Here is an 11,202-nt window from a genome sequence, read left to right as displayed (position 1 = left end):
CAGCTGCTTTTAGACAAGACTGGTCCTCCCACAGCTCTGTCTGTCAAAGTTCCCCTGCCTTTCTTCAAATTCAAATTCAAATTCAAAAGCCACCTCCCAAGGTAGTCTCTCCTGACCCTTATTCCTTACACCTCACCCTAGATGAAAGAGATCTCTCCCCAGATTTCTCATCATGCTTTGACTGCTTCTCCTATGACCGCATCATATTATTCTAACTTTTAAGATGGAAATTTGTATAACTGTCATATGTCCCCAACCATTAAAGTATAAACTTCTTGAAGGTAGGGACTATGTCATAATAACATTGATGTAATTGCAAGCTGCAGTAGTGGAAGGAGTTTGACAGGTATAGTACTTTAATCTTTACAAGGCATTTTTATAAACATTTATATATATATTTGATACTTCTATCAACCTTTTGAGGTGGGTGGTATAGCTATCACTCTCCCCATTTTACAGATAATCTCACTGAGCTACAATTTCTTTAAGTGATTTTTTTTCCAAGGTTACCCATTTAGTGAGTGTCAGGGTCAGGATTTGAACCCAGGTTCAACCAAGCCCAGCCCTCTTTTCACTATTTTGAACAGAGAGCATACATTCATCAAAGTATAGTAACTATCTATGTTTTTGTAACACCTTATAGTTAACTCCCTGAAAGGTAAGTATTGAATGTTGCATTATCCTCATTTTTCAGATAAAGAAAGTGAGGATCATAGTGCTAAAATGACTTATCCATATTCACATAGTTAACAAGCATCAGTCAGAATCTGAGCCTAAGTCTTAATTGTCAGTCTGGTGCTTCTTCATCTATACCATATTGCTTTTTAATTTTTTAATCTTTTGGGGGCAGCTAGGTGGCACAGTGAATAGAGCATCAGCCCTGAAGCCAAGAGGACCTGAGTTCAAATCCGGCCTCAGAACAAACACTAGATGTGTGACCCTGGGCAAGTCACTTAACCCTAATTGCCTAAAAAAAAAATCAAAATTTTTTCATCTTTGTATCTTGAGTACTGAAGACAGCAAACTGAATTTTGGTCAGTTGTTTCTCAGTCATGTCCAACTCTTCACAATCCTATTTGGGGTTTTCTTGGCAAAGATACTGGAGTGGTTTGCCATTTCCTTCTCAGCTCATTTTATAGATGAGGAAACTGAGAAAAACAGGGTAAAGTGGCTTGCCCAAGATCATATATCTAGTATGTGTCTGAGTTCAGATTTGAACTGAGGAAGATGAGTCTTCCTGACTCCAGGACCAGCACTCTATGCACTATGGCGCCACCTAGCTGCCTCTAGTAGGTATTTAATAAACATGTGTTGGACTGAATCCATATATTATATTATGACCACAGTTTGTTGGTTGGTAGCAGTGGTGGTAGTAGTGTTGGTGATGGTGTTAGTATTGGTATTGTGATAGCAGTGGTTGTGGTGGTAGTGGTGGCATTAGTCTTGTTTGTTTGTTTGTTTTTGCCCAGACAAGTCACTTTGCTTCTCAATGCTCCGTCTAGGCAAATCTCAAAGACTATAAGTTTCAGAGAGTCCACAGTCCAGTCCCAACCTCTATGGAAGTGGAGAGAGGAATTGTCACTACCACACACTAGTGAACACATTGCTAGGGCTCTTAGGGAATTACAGGCCAAAAAAAAAAAAGAATTTTAAAATGTTATCTGTGTGAATCCACATGAGACTGAGTCCCTTTGGGGTGACTTATTAAAGAGAAGATCCAGTGAGAGAAATGTGCTGTTTTAAAATGAAGCTGTTTTCTCTAAGGGAGCCCACATAGCATTTAAGGTAACTGCTTTTAAAGGCATCCTACCTTTGTTATCTATTTAATCTGTCAAGCTCTGGGAAAGAAAGGAACTATAGACAAGTAGGACAAGAGAACTGTTGCTCTATAGGAGACAAATGATTTCTCTGCATAAGAATTATCCTTTCAAGGAATTTCAAGCATCTTAGGCTATATTTTGACAGACTAGTCCATACTGGTTAAGAAAGAAATATCTGTGTGTGTATGTGCATGCATATTATATGTAAGTATATATATATATATTTTTTTATGTGTGTAAATGTATGTATATACTTTAAAGGCCTTCCTTTTAAAGGTCATTCTTTCTTCCTATAGCTGAAATATAATCAAGTTGTCATTCCCACTACTTCTAAGTGAAGCTTTTATAAAATATACATTAATAATAAAAATAACTCACATTGCTATGCCATTTAAAGTCTTACAAAATACATTACAAAATAGCAACCAAGTAAGGAGGTAAAACAAGTATTCTCATCTCCATTTTACCAATAAGGAGACTGAGGGCAAGGGAGAGGAAGAAGTTACACAGCTAGTCCATGACAGAGCCAGGATCGTTGGCGAAATGTCAACTGAGTGGATAGAATGTGCATTTCCCCCTCAATCACAGACTGTCATCGACCCAGCACAGTGGAGAGGGGGAAAGCAAGGACAGCCGGGAATGAACTGGAGATATAACAACTCACATGTCTATAATCAATCAACCAGCATTTATTAAGCACCTACTATGTGTCAGACACTGTGCTAAGTATAGGGATAGAAAGACCAAAAGCCGAAACAAAAACAATCCCCCAAGATTCACAAAGTGTTTTTCCTCACAGCAAACCTTGCTATCTTCACTTAACTGAAAAAGGAAGTAAGGTTTCAGAGAGGTTAGGTGACTTCTCCTGGGACACTTATCTAATTAAAATCAGAGCAGAGAGCTTGTGAGTCCAGGCCCAGTCCCCATCTCACTTTACCACACGGCAGCATTTTTTTTGGGCAGCCCATAGTCTGCTGGATGACTGACACATCCAGAGGATGCCAAGTCAACAAGGGTTGATCATAGGAAAACGTCTATTCCAACCTGTGCTTCCCCAAGGAGAAACTCTTTCTCATAGTGGCCAGTCAGCAGGAAGAAGTAAGAATGGAAAGGAAAAACTTGGGAGAGAGAGAAAGAGAAAGAGGGGGAGAGAGAGAGAGAGTGAGACAGAGAGAGACAGAGACAGAGAGACAGAGAGAGAGAGATCTATGCCCTTTATAAAAGTGTCCTTCACGGGGCAGCTAGGTGGCACAGTAGATAGAGCATCGGCCTAAAGTCAGGAGGACCTGAGTTCAAATCTGTCCTCAGACCAAACACTTGACACTAACTAGCTGTGTGACCCTGGGCAAGTCACTTAATCCCAATTGCCTAAAAAAAAAAGTGTCCTTTACTGAGCACTGGCCAGCCATTTGGTAGTTATCATAACTTGAACCATAAGCTCAACAAGTTAAGGATCCATGTGCCAGATCCCTTAACCTAGGTCAACGGTACATGACTAAAAGTAATAATAAGAGTTCATATTTATGTAATTATCATTTATAAAGAGCTCTGTTTGGCAGATAGCATTATCTTCATTTTACAGATTAAGAAACTGAGTTTCAGGGAAGTAGAATAAAAAACAAAATTGGATTTGAAGTTAGAAGACCTGTGTTCAAGTCCTATTTATGCCTCTAACAATTTTGTAATTTTGGATGAGTCAATTCTCCTCTCAGCATTATTTTTTCCATTTATAAAACCGGTGAATTGCATGACATGATCTCTATCATCCCTTCTAATGCTAAGTCAAAGTATCACAGAGTAAGAGACCCTCACAGGTGATCTAGTCAACCCCCTTATTTTACAGATGGCCCAGGGAGGTTAAGTAATCTGCTCAGGTCATATGCATAGTAAGTATTGAGGTAGGATTTGAACCCAGGTTATGCAACCCCAGGCTTTTACAAAGCTGTATCCTTTCCCAGGATACCTACTGCCTCTGTGCCTATGACCTAGCTTCTCCTTTCTGATTGAAGATGGCCCCATGTAACTACATTCTTTTTTCTTCTCAACAAAAGCATCTCTTTCCTTGAAGCAAGGCTTTGGAATACTGATAATCCTCAAGCCAATAGCCTCAGGCAATTCACCAGCTATGGACATGCAAGAGAACAAAGGAAAACATGCATGCAACAACCCTTCCTCAGAGGGGAAGACACTGCATGCACAGACAAAGGGGCAAGCACCTACCCACAGAGCTCCATCCCAACCTTGGTGTCATCTGGAATGGACCCTCCCTCACTCCCCATTCTTCATCAGCTCCCTAGTCTCGCTGAGCCTCTGTTCTCCACATTGCTCCCCTCCTACTGATTCTCTCCAACCACAGCATAACCAACCTTCTTCAGAATTGTAGAATCAGAGCTGGAATGAACCTCAGATGCCATCTAGTTCAACTCCTTCATATTACAAATGAGGAAATGGAGGCCCAGGGGAGTCAACTTTCTTGCCCAAGGTCACCCTGGGCAAGAACAAAATAAAAAGTCTCCTGTTTTACATTCATTGCCTTTCCCAATCTATCTCTAGCATACCTTCCCAGGCTGATTACAAATTATTCCCCCTTGAATGCATTCCAGTAAAAATATCTTACTTGATTTTCCTTATACAAATCAATCTATTTCTCACCTTCATGATTTCATATTGGCTTTTTCTTATGCCTGCAATGCTCTCTTTTCTCACTGCCTCCTCAGATCTAATTCTACATCTTTCAAGAGGCCTTTCATGATTTCTCCAGTTGTTAGTACTGCTGCCCCTGAAATCACTATATACATATATATATATATATATATTTATATATTGGGCATATATCCAATTGCTAATATATTGGCATGTATCCATTATTCACTTATCTGTGAACATGTTGTATCCTGTCAATATGTTAACTTCTTGATGGTGGCAGCGCTATTATCTCACTTTGGTCTTTGTATGTGAAGATCCCAGAACAGTGACTTGCACAAAGCAAGTGATTAACAAATGCATGTTGATTGACTAAATACTGTCCTACTACCCTGATTGTCTTCCCTTGTACTTGCCCACTATTTAATGGTCAATAACAAGAGTAAAGGCTCTATTTTCTCTGCTTTTCTGTACTGGCTGCAGAATGCCCAGGGTAAGAAAGAAACTGATGCCCTTCTCAGATCCACTGATCTTGCCTCCTAGGCTCCTTGTGTTAATACCATTAGTTTGTACAGTACTCAGATTACTCATAATATTATTCATCTATAACCAGAAGTGGGAATGGGAAATAGGCATCTTCCTAGGAAGTAACATGTACGAGCAATAAGGACCACTTTCAAATATGACTTTTAATAAATGTAGTTTAAAGCTATCTCTAGGATTCAGGAATGAAGCTGGGGGAAGATTTAAACTGCATCCATGCTTCCATTTGGGGGATGAAGATTGGAAATCCAATTTTCTTTTTTATTTCATACAATATATTTTTTATTTCCTTATTTAAAAATAATTTTATTGATATCTTTTGCTTTTATATCACCTCCATAACCAAATATATTCCTCTCCCTCCTCAACCAAATGAGCCTTCTTTTGTAACAGAAAAGAAAAAAAAACATTCAGCAAAACTAACCAAACCATAACCCAAGTCTGACAGTAAAGGCACTGTTCCAATCCCCCAGTCTGCAGAGAAGACAAGAAGGGGAAAGCACTTTTCAACCACAGCCCCTATAAAATATACAAATGCCTTTTTCTTAGCCCTGTCAAAAACATCTTTAATAGGGAACTCTTCTCTTCCCAAAATCCTCCTGTACACTCTTCATTTCTGGGTTTTTGAGACATTGCTTTCTCCTGCTTTTCTTCCTACCTGTCCTACAGCTTCTTCTTAGTCTCCCTCACTGGATCTTGGATATCCATCCAGATCATACCCACTAACTATGAATGTACCCTCAAGTCCTGTTCTGGAACCCTCTTCCCTTTTCTCTGTAAACTCTCTCACTTGGTGATCTCATCCACTCCTGCAGATTTAATTATCTCTATAAAGTTGACTTGCAGTTTTATATATCTAACCCTAGTCTTTCACCTGAGCTTAGGTACCAAATCACCAACTAACTCTTAGATATTAGAAGTAGATGTCCTGAAGGCATATCAAACGCAACAGGTCTACAACAGACTGAATTATCCCCTCCCCCCAAAAAAACCCTCCTCTTTTGAACTTCCTTGTTACTTTAAAGGGCATCACCATCCTTCTCTCACTCACCCCACATATCAAACTAGTTGACAAATCTTATCATTTTTACTTTCATTATATCTCTCACCTTTGTCCCCTTCTATTCATTCACACAATCATAACCTCAGGTCCTCATCCCCTCTCACCTGGACTATTGCAATAACCTCTAAATTAATCGCCCAGCCTCACATCTTTCTCCTCTCTAATCATCCTTCATAGAGCTGTCAAAGTGATTTTCTTCAAATATACATCTGACTTTGCCATCTTCCTAATCAAAAAATTATGGTTGCTCCCTTTCACCTTCTACATTGAAACATAAATATTTCTGTTTGGCATTTAAAGTTCTTTCCAACCTAGAGCCTTCCTATTTTTCTAGTCTCTTTTTTCACATAACTCCTATCCATGAACTCTATGATTTAACCATACTGGTGTACTTGTTATACCGCACACATGACCCTTCACCTCCTGTCTCCCTGCCTTGACACTGGCCCTTCCTACCATGCCTGGAATGCCCTCTCTCCTCACCTCCTCCTCTAGGAAACCCTGGCTTCCTTTAAAGAATCACTCAATCACTACCTTCTGCAGAAGACCATTCCTGATCTACCCTAGCTGTAAACGCCTAGCACTCTAGAATGGATGACCTTGTCACTCAATCAGACAATAAGATTTCTTAAATACTTACTATGTGCCAGACATTGTACAAAGAAAGGCAAAAGATAATCTCTGATCTCAAGGAGCTCCCATTCTAATGGTGGAAATAACATGCAATCAACCAGGTACCAACAAGCTATATAAAGGATAAATAGGAAGTAATCAACAGAGGAAAGTACCAGCATTAAAAAGGATCAGGAAAGGCTTCTTGCAGAAGGTGGAATGTTAGCTTGGACTTGAAAGAAAGCCTGATACCTACTTTGCATGTATCTTGTATATTCTTACACATGTACATATTGTCTCCTCAATTAGAATGAAAGCTCCTTGAGGGCAGGAACTATTTTTGATTCTTCTTTATATCCCCAACACTTAGCCCAGTTTCTGGCATATAGTAAGGGGTTGAAAAATACTTATTGATTGACTAATTGAGTGACATAACTGATTGATATGAAGAGATATTACTGTCCATCTTGACATTGCGCAGATGTTTCTTTTGAGGGATTTTGGGGTTGAGGTAGGGTTTGGACAAAGCAGCATGTCACACTGACATCTCTGGGGAAAAGTCTGGTGACTCCTAGTTCCCATTTCTGGGGTGTTCAGAGTCCACATTTCTACAATTTCTAACACTAATTATTATTATAATAATTACCAGGGAGGCCTCGTGGTATGGTGCAAAAGGTCTAGATTTGAACTCAGAGGACTTGGGGTTGAATCCTGGGACTTATATGATCCTGAGCAAGTTACTTAACCTCCATGCATCTTACAGTCACTAGTTATAAAATGAAAGGGTGGGACCAGGTAATCTGTAAGATTTCTTCTGTCTGTGGTCCTATAATATACGAGCTTTCTGTTTTTGTGTTTGACCCAACTGACACATCCATTGTGTCCAACGTCTTTTGACCAGAGAGGTAACCCAAAATTTTCCACATCTTCCTTTCTGGAGGTTCTCTCTCTCCTCTGATTTCTTTGTTTCTTAAGCCTCTGCAGTACAGTTTTTGATTAACGATGAATTGTTGATTTTGTTCTTTGGAGTACTCTTACTTCTTGTATTACCTTAACCAGGGGCGGGAAACCTGTGGCCTCCAGGCCACATGTGGCCCTCTAGGACAGAACAAATTTGTTCTGTGAAGTTTGGATTCAATCAGAGGACCATACTTGAGGATCTAGAGGGCCACATGTGGCCTCAAGCCCTCAGCTTCCCTACCTCTGCTTTCACCTTTGTCTTTCTTTTTCAGTGTATAATTAGGGGTATTAGTAATTTCTGATGTACTTTTGTTTTCTAGATCCTACTCTACATTTTAAAAAATTATTTTTGCTTAGGTAATATAGTGATTAAGTTTTCTGTCACATTCATGGAATCAATCTACATGTTCTTTCCTATGTGTTCTCATGCACCCCACCCCCAGAATATTTTTTTCCTCTAGGCTAAATATCCTTTAGCCAGCAGTTATCTAGCATGATATCTTTCCACAGGTTTTCAATAGTTCTCTCATGACACTTCTGCCATGGTAGTATTTGACACTTGTCCTTAGGAGTATTCCTAGATAACTACACCTTTCTTCCAATGGTCCTTACCATGGTAACATATCCCTTCCCCAGCACCTCTGGGCTACTTATCCACCTTTGGTGTCCACCTTCACCCTATTCTCACCTGTGGCTCCAAGAAGTTGCAACATACTCAGCAGCCACACCCTGGTAAAACCATCTAGGCGGACAAGCTAAACCAGGTTGAGGGTAACTGGCAGGCCTCAAACCTGTCAGTAAGTTAGAGGGATGTCTACCCCAAGCATGTGAAGACTTTCCCCAGCAAAGTGGGTAGAATGAAAACATGTTTTTCAATGGCCACAAAAGCAGCTGAAGCAGTCTCTATGGAGTTCTTAGTGCTTAATCAGACATTGAAGATACCAATGTGATCCACTGCATCTCAGGTCACTTTTACTTTTGTTCTGCCACTGGACTTTGATGACTCAGGAAGAGAGAGTGAGGCTGATGACTTTGCGTAACTCTGCCTCACTTAAATCCAATTCATACACAAGTCAAGATGTCATCTGTGATGTCAGTGGTTGTCTTCGAAAATGAAGGACGAAAAACAAACAAAACAGCCATGGTAACAACTTACATGTCTATTCACGATGGTGACTGAAGATAATTAAAATTATTCTGTTATATCATAGTTGTTCTATGAGTGAGGTACCATGGTACAGTGGGAAAAGTGCTGGATTTAGTTTCAGGGGACCTGGATTCAAATTCTGCTTCTTTCAGTTGTAATCTGTGTGACTTTGGCTAATTCATTTAACTTTTCTTGCCCTCACCTCTAAAATGAGGGGGTTGGACTACATGACCTCTAAGGTCTCTTCTTGTTTCAAATCTTTTCAAAATTCCACTCTAAGTATACTCATTCAAAGTCATTCAAGTCACCAGAATTATATTAGCTATCCATTTCATTATTAGGTAGCATTTTCAATGTCTTCAGGTTCTTCAGCTTTTCCCTCTTCAGATATTGAATAACTCCTTCACTTTCAATCTTCTTCGATTTAATCCGGGTTCAGGAATGAAATAATTTCTTACAACTATCTTACAATGATCTGCAATATTGTAGTGCAACCTGGACCTGAAGATATCACTCTCAAAAACAATAGGAAGCCCTTGTCTAGAGTGGGAAAGATCTGCTTCCAATTTTGTTATGACGTGGTACTGGCATCTAATAAAAGCATTCATCATTTGAATTCATTTCACATACATTCAAAATTTGCTCACTTTAGCTAGTTAGTTTAGTTAGGCAACACCATCTGCCCCTAAGCATTTACTAGCAGATGGGGTGTTATCATTTCTAATTTGTTCTTATATATCTTATCTATTTGAGGACACAAAACAAGAAAGAGTGCTACTCATTCCACTGTCATCCACATTAAGCCGATCACAACAACGGTTTTGGATAGAGTAAATGATACTGACCAACATAGCTGACAAACTACTGTTTTTGTTGTTGTTCAGTTGTTTTGGTCATGTCCAACTCTTTGTGATCCCATTTGGAGTTTTCTTGGCAAAGATACTGGAGTGGTTTGCCATTTCCTTCTCCAGCTCATTTTATAGATGAGGAAACTGAGTTAATACATAGCTAGTAAGTGTCTGAGGCCATATTTGAACTCAGGAAGATAAGTCTTCTTGACTCCAGGCCCAATGCTCTATACACTGCAGCACCTAGATGACAAACTATAGGTGTGCACATATATCACATACCAGTATTGCATCGTAACAAAATTGGAAACTGATCTAATTCCTCTTTTATATGTTATCCTGTACCCCACCTCTAGCATTTTCTTCTCCAGGCTAAATATCCTAGTTCCTTTAACCAGAAGTTATCTAGCATAATATCCAATCCCCTGAGCAAGGGGTGGGGCCTTTTGACTGAATCCAAACTTCACAGAACAATTTGTTTGGATTCTACAGTTGAGGACCTTAGAGGGCCACATGTGGCCTTGAGGCCACAGGTTCCCCACTCCTGCCCTAACCATCCTGTCATCCTTCCTCTGCATTCACTCCACTTGGTCAATGTCCTTCCTAAAACATGGCACCCAGAGCTGAGCACAATTATCCCCTACAATTTATCCCTTTCAGTTTGGCACATTACTACTTAAAAGTTAAAAAATTTGGAGAAACATTGCTAGTCTTACCCCTTTTATGGTACTAAGTATTCTGGCAAAACTGTGGTCTACGGAGCACATTTCTCATAGTTTAAATGGCAGCTAAGGATTGTTTAAATGTCATCTCTTGTTCCTTTACCTTTGCAATATTGTGCAAATAAATGAGAAATATGCCTTGGTTCGCTGGCCCCAATTTATTTCCATTCATACACATCAGAATTTCAAAGCATCTCAAGAATATTAATATCAAATTACTTTGGGCTGTACCATAACGAGGCAAGACACAGCTGTTTTGTTTTTGTTTTCATTTTTGGTTTTTTGTCTGTTTGTTTTTTAAGGAAATTAGATGTCACTCAACAGCACTGTGAATTGGAAATAACAGTGGACTTGGAGTCAGAATATACGGATTCTAGCACCTAGTTTCCATTAACTACCAACGTGACCTTTGACAAATCAATTCCCCTCTCTGGGCCTCATTTGTCACCTGTAAAATGAAGGGGTTCAACTAGATGATCTCGCTCTAAAATGTATTATTCTGTCATTATGAGGAAACTTCCATCTCAAAAATTCTACAGGCCCAAGGTCCCCTCACATTCTATGTTCTATGATGCTAAGGCTCTTTCTAGCTCTAAGAGTTTATGATCCATGATTCTAAGGCCCCTTCCTGCTGTAACAGTCCATGTTCTGGTCTCTAAAGCAAGGGTCCTTAACCATTTTGTGCACTATGAACCTCTTTGGCACCTTGGTAAAGCCAAAAGATGCCTTCTCAGATTAATGTTTTTATGCATAAAATAATGTACATAGGATTACAAAGAAAACCAATTACGTTGATGAACATGCAATCTTTTCCCATTCAAATCAATGGATCCCTTGAAACCAC

General features: G+C 39.5%; 1 protein-coding gene across 1 annotated transcript in view; it reads right to left on the bottom strand.

Annotated features, from left to right (window-relative positions):
* DLK1 (delta like non-canonical Notch ligand 1) overlaps positions 1 to 11,202 on the bottom strand; it is a 36,569-nt gene that overhangs the window by 3,326 nt on the left and 22,041 nt on the right. The window lies entirely within an intron of this gene.

The sequence above is a fragment of the Vombatus ursinus genome, unplaced genomic scaffold, assembly GCF_900497805.2.
Source record: "Vombatus ursinus unplaced genomic scaffold, bare-nosed wombat genome assembly UNPS02007284.1, whole genome shotgun sequence".
Classification (NCBI taxonomy): Eukaryota; Metazoa; Chordata; class Mammalia; order Diprotodontia; family Vombatidae; genus Vombatus; species Vombatus ursinus.
The sequence above is the reverse complement of the archived record's forward strand: the minus strand, read 5'-3'. Positions and strand labels throughout refer to the sequence as shown.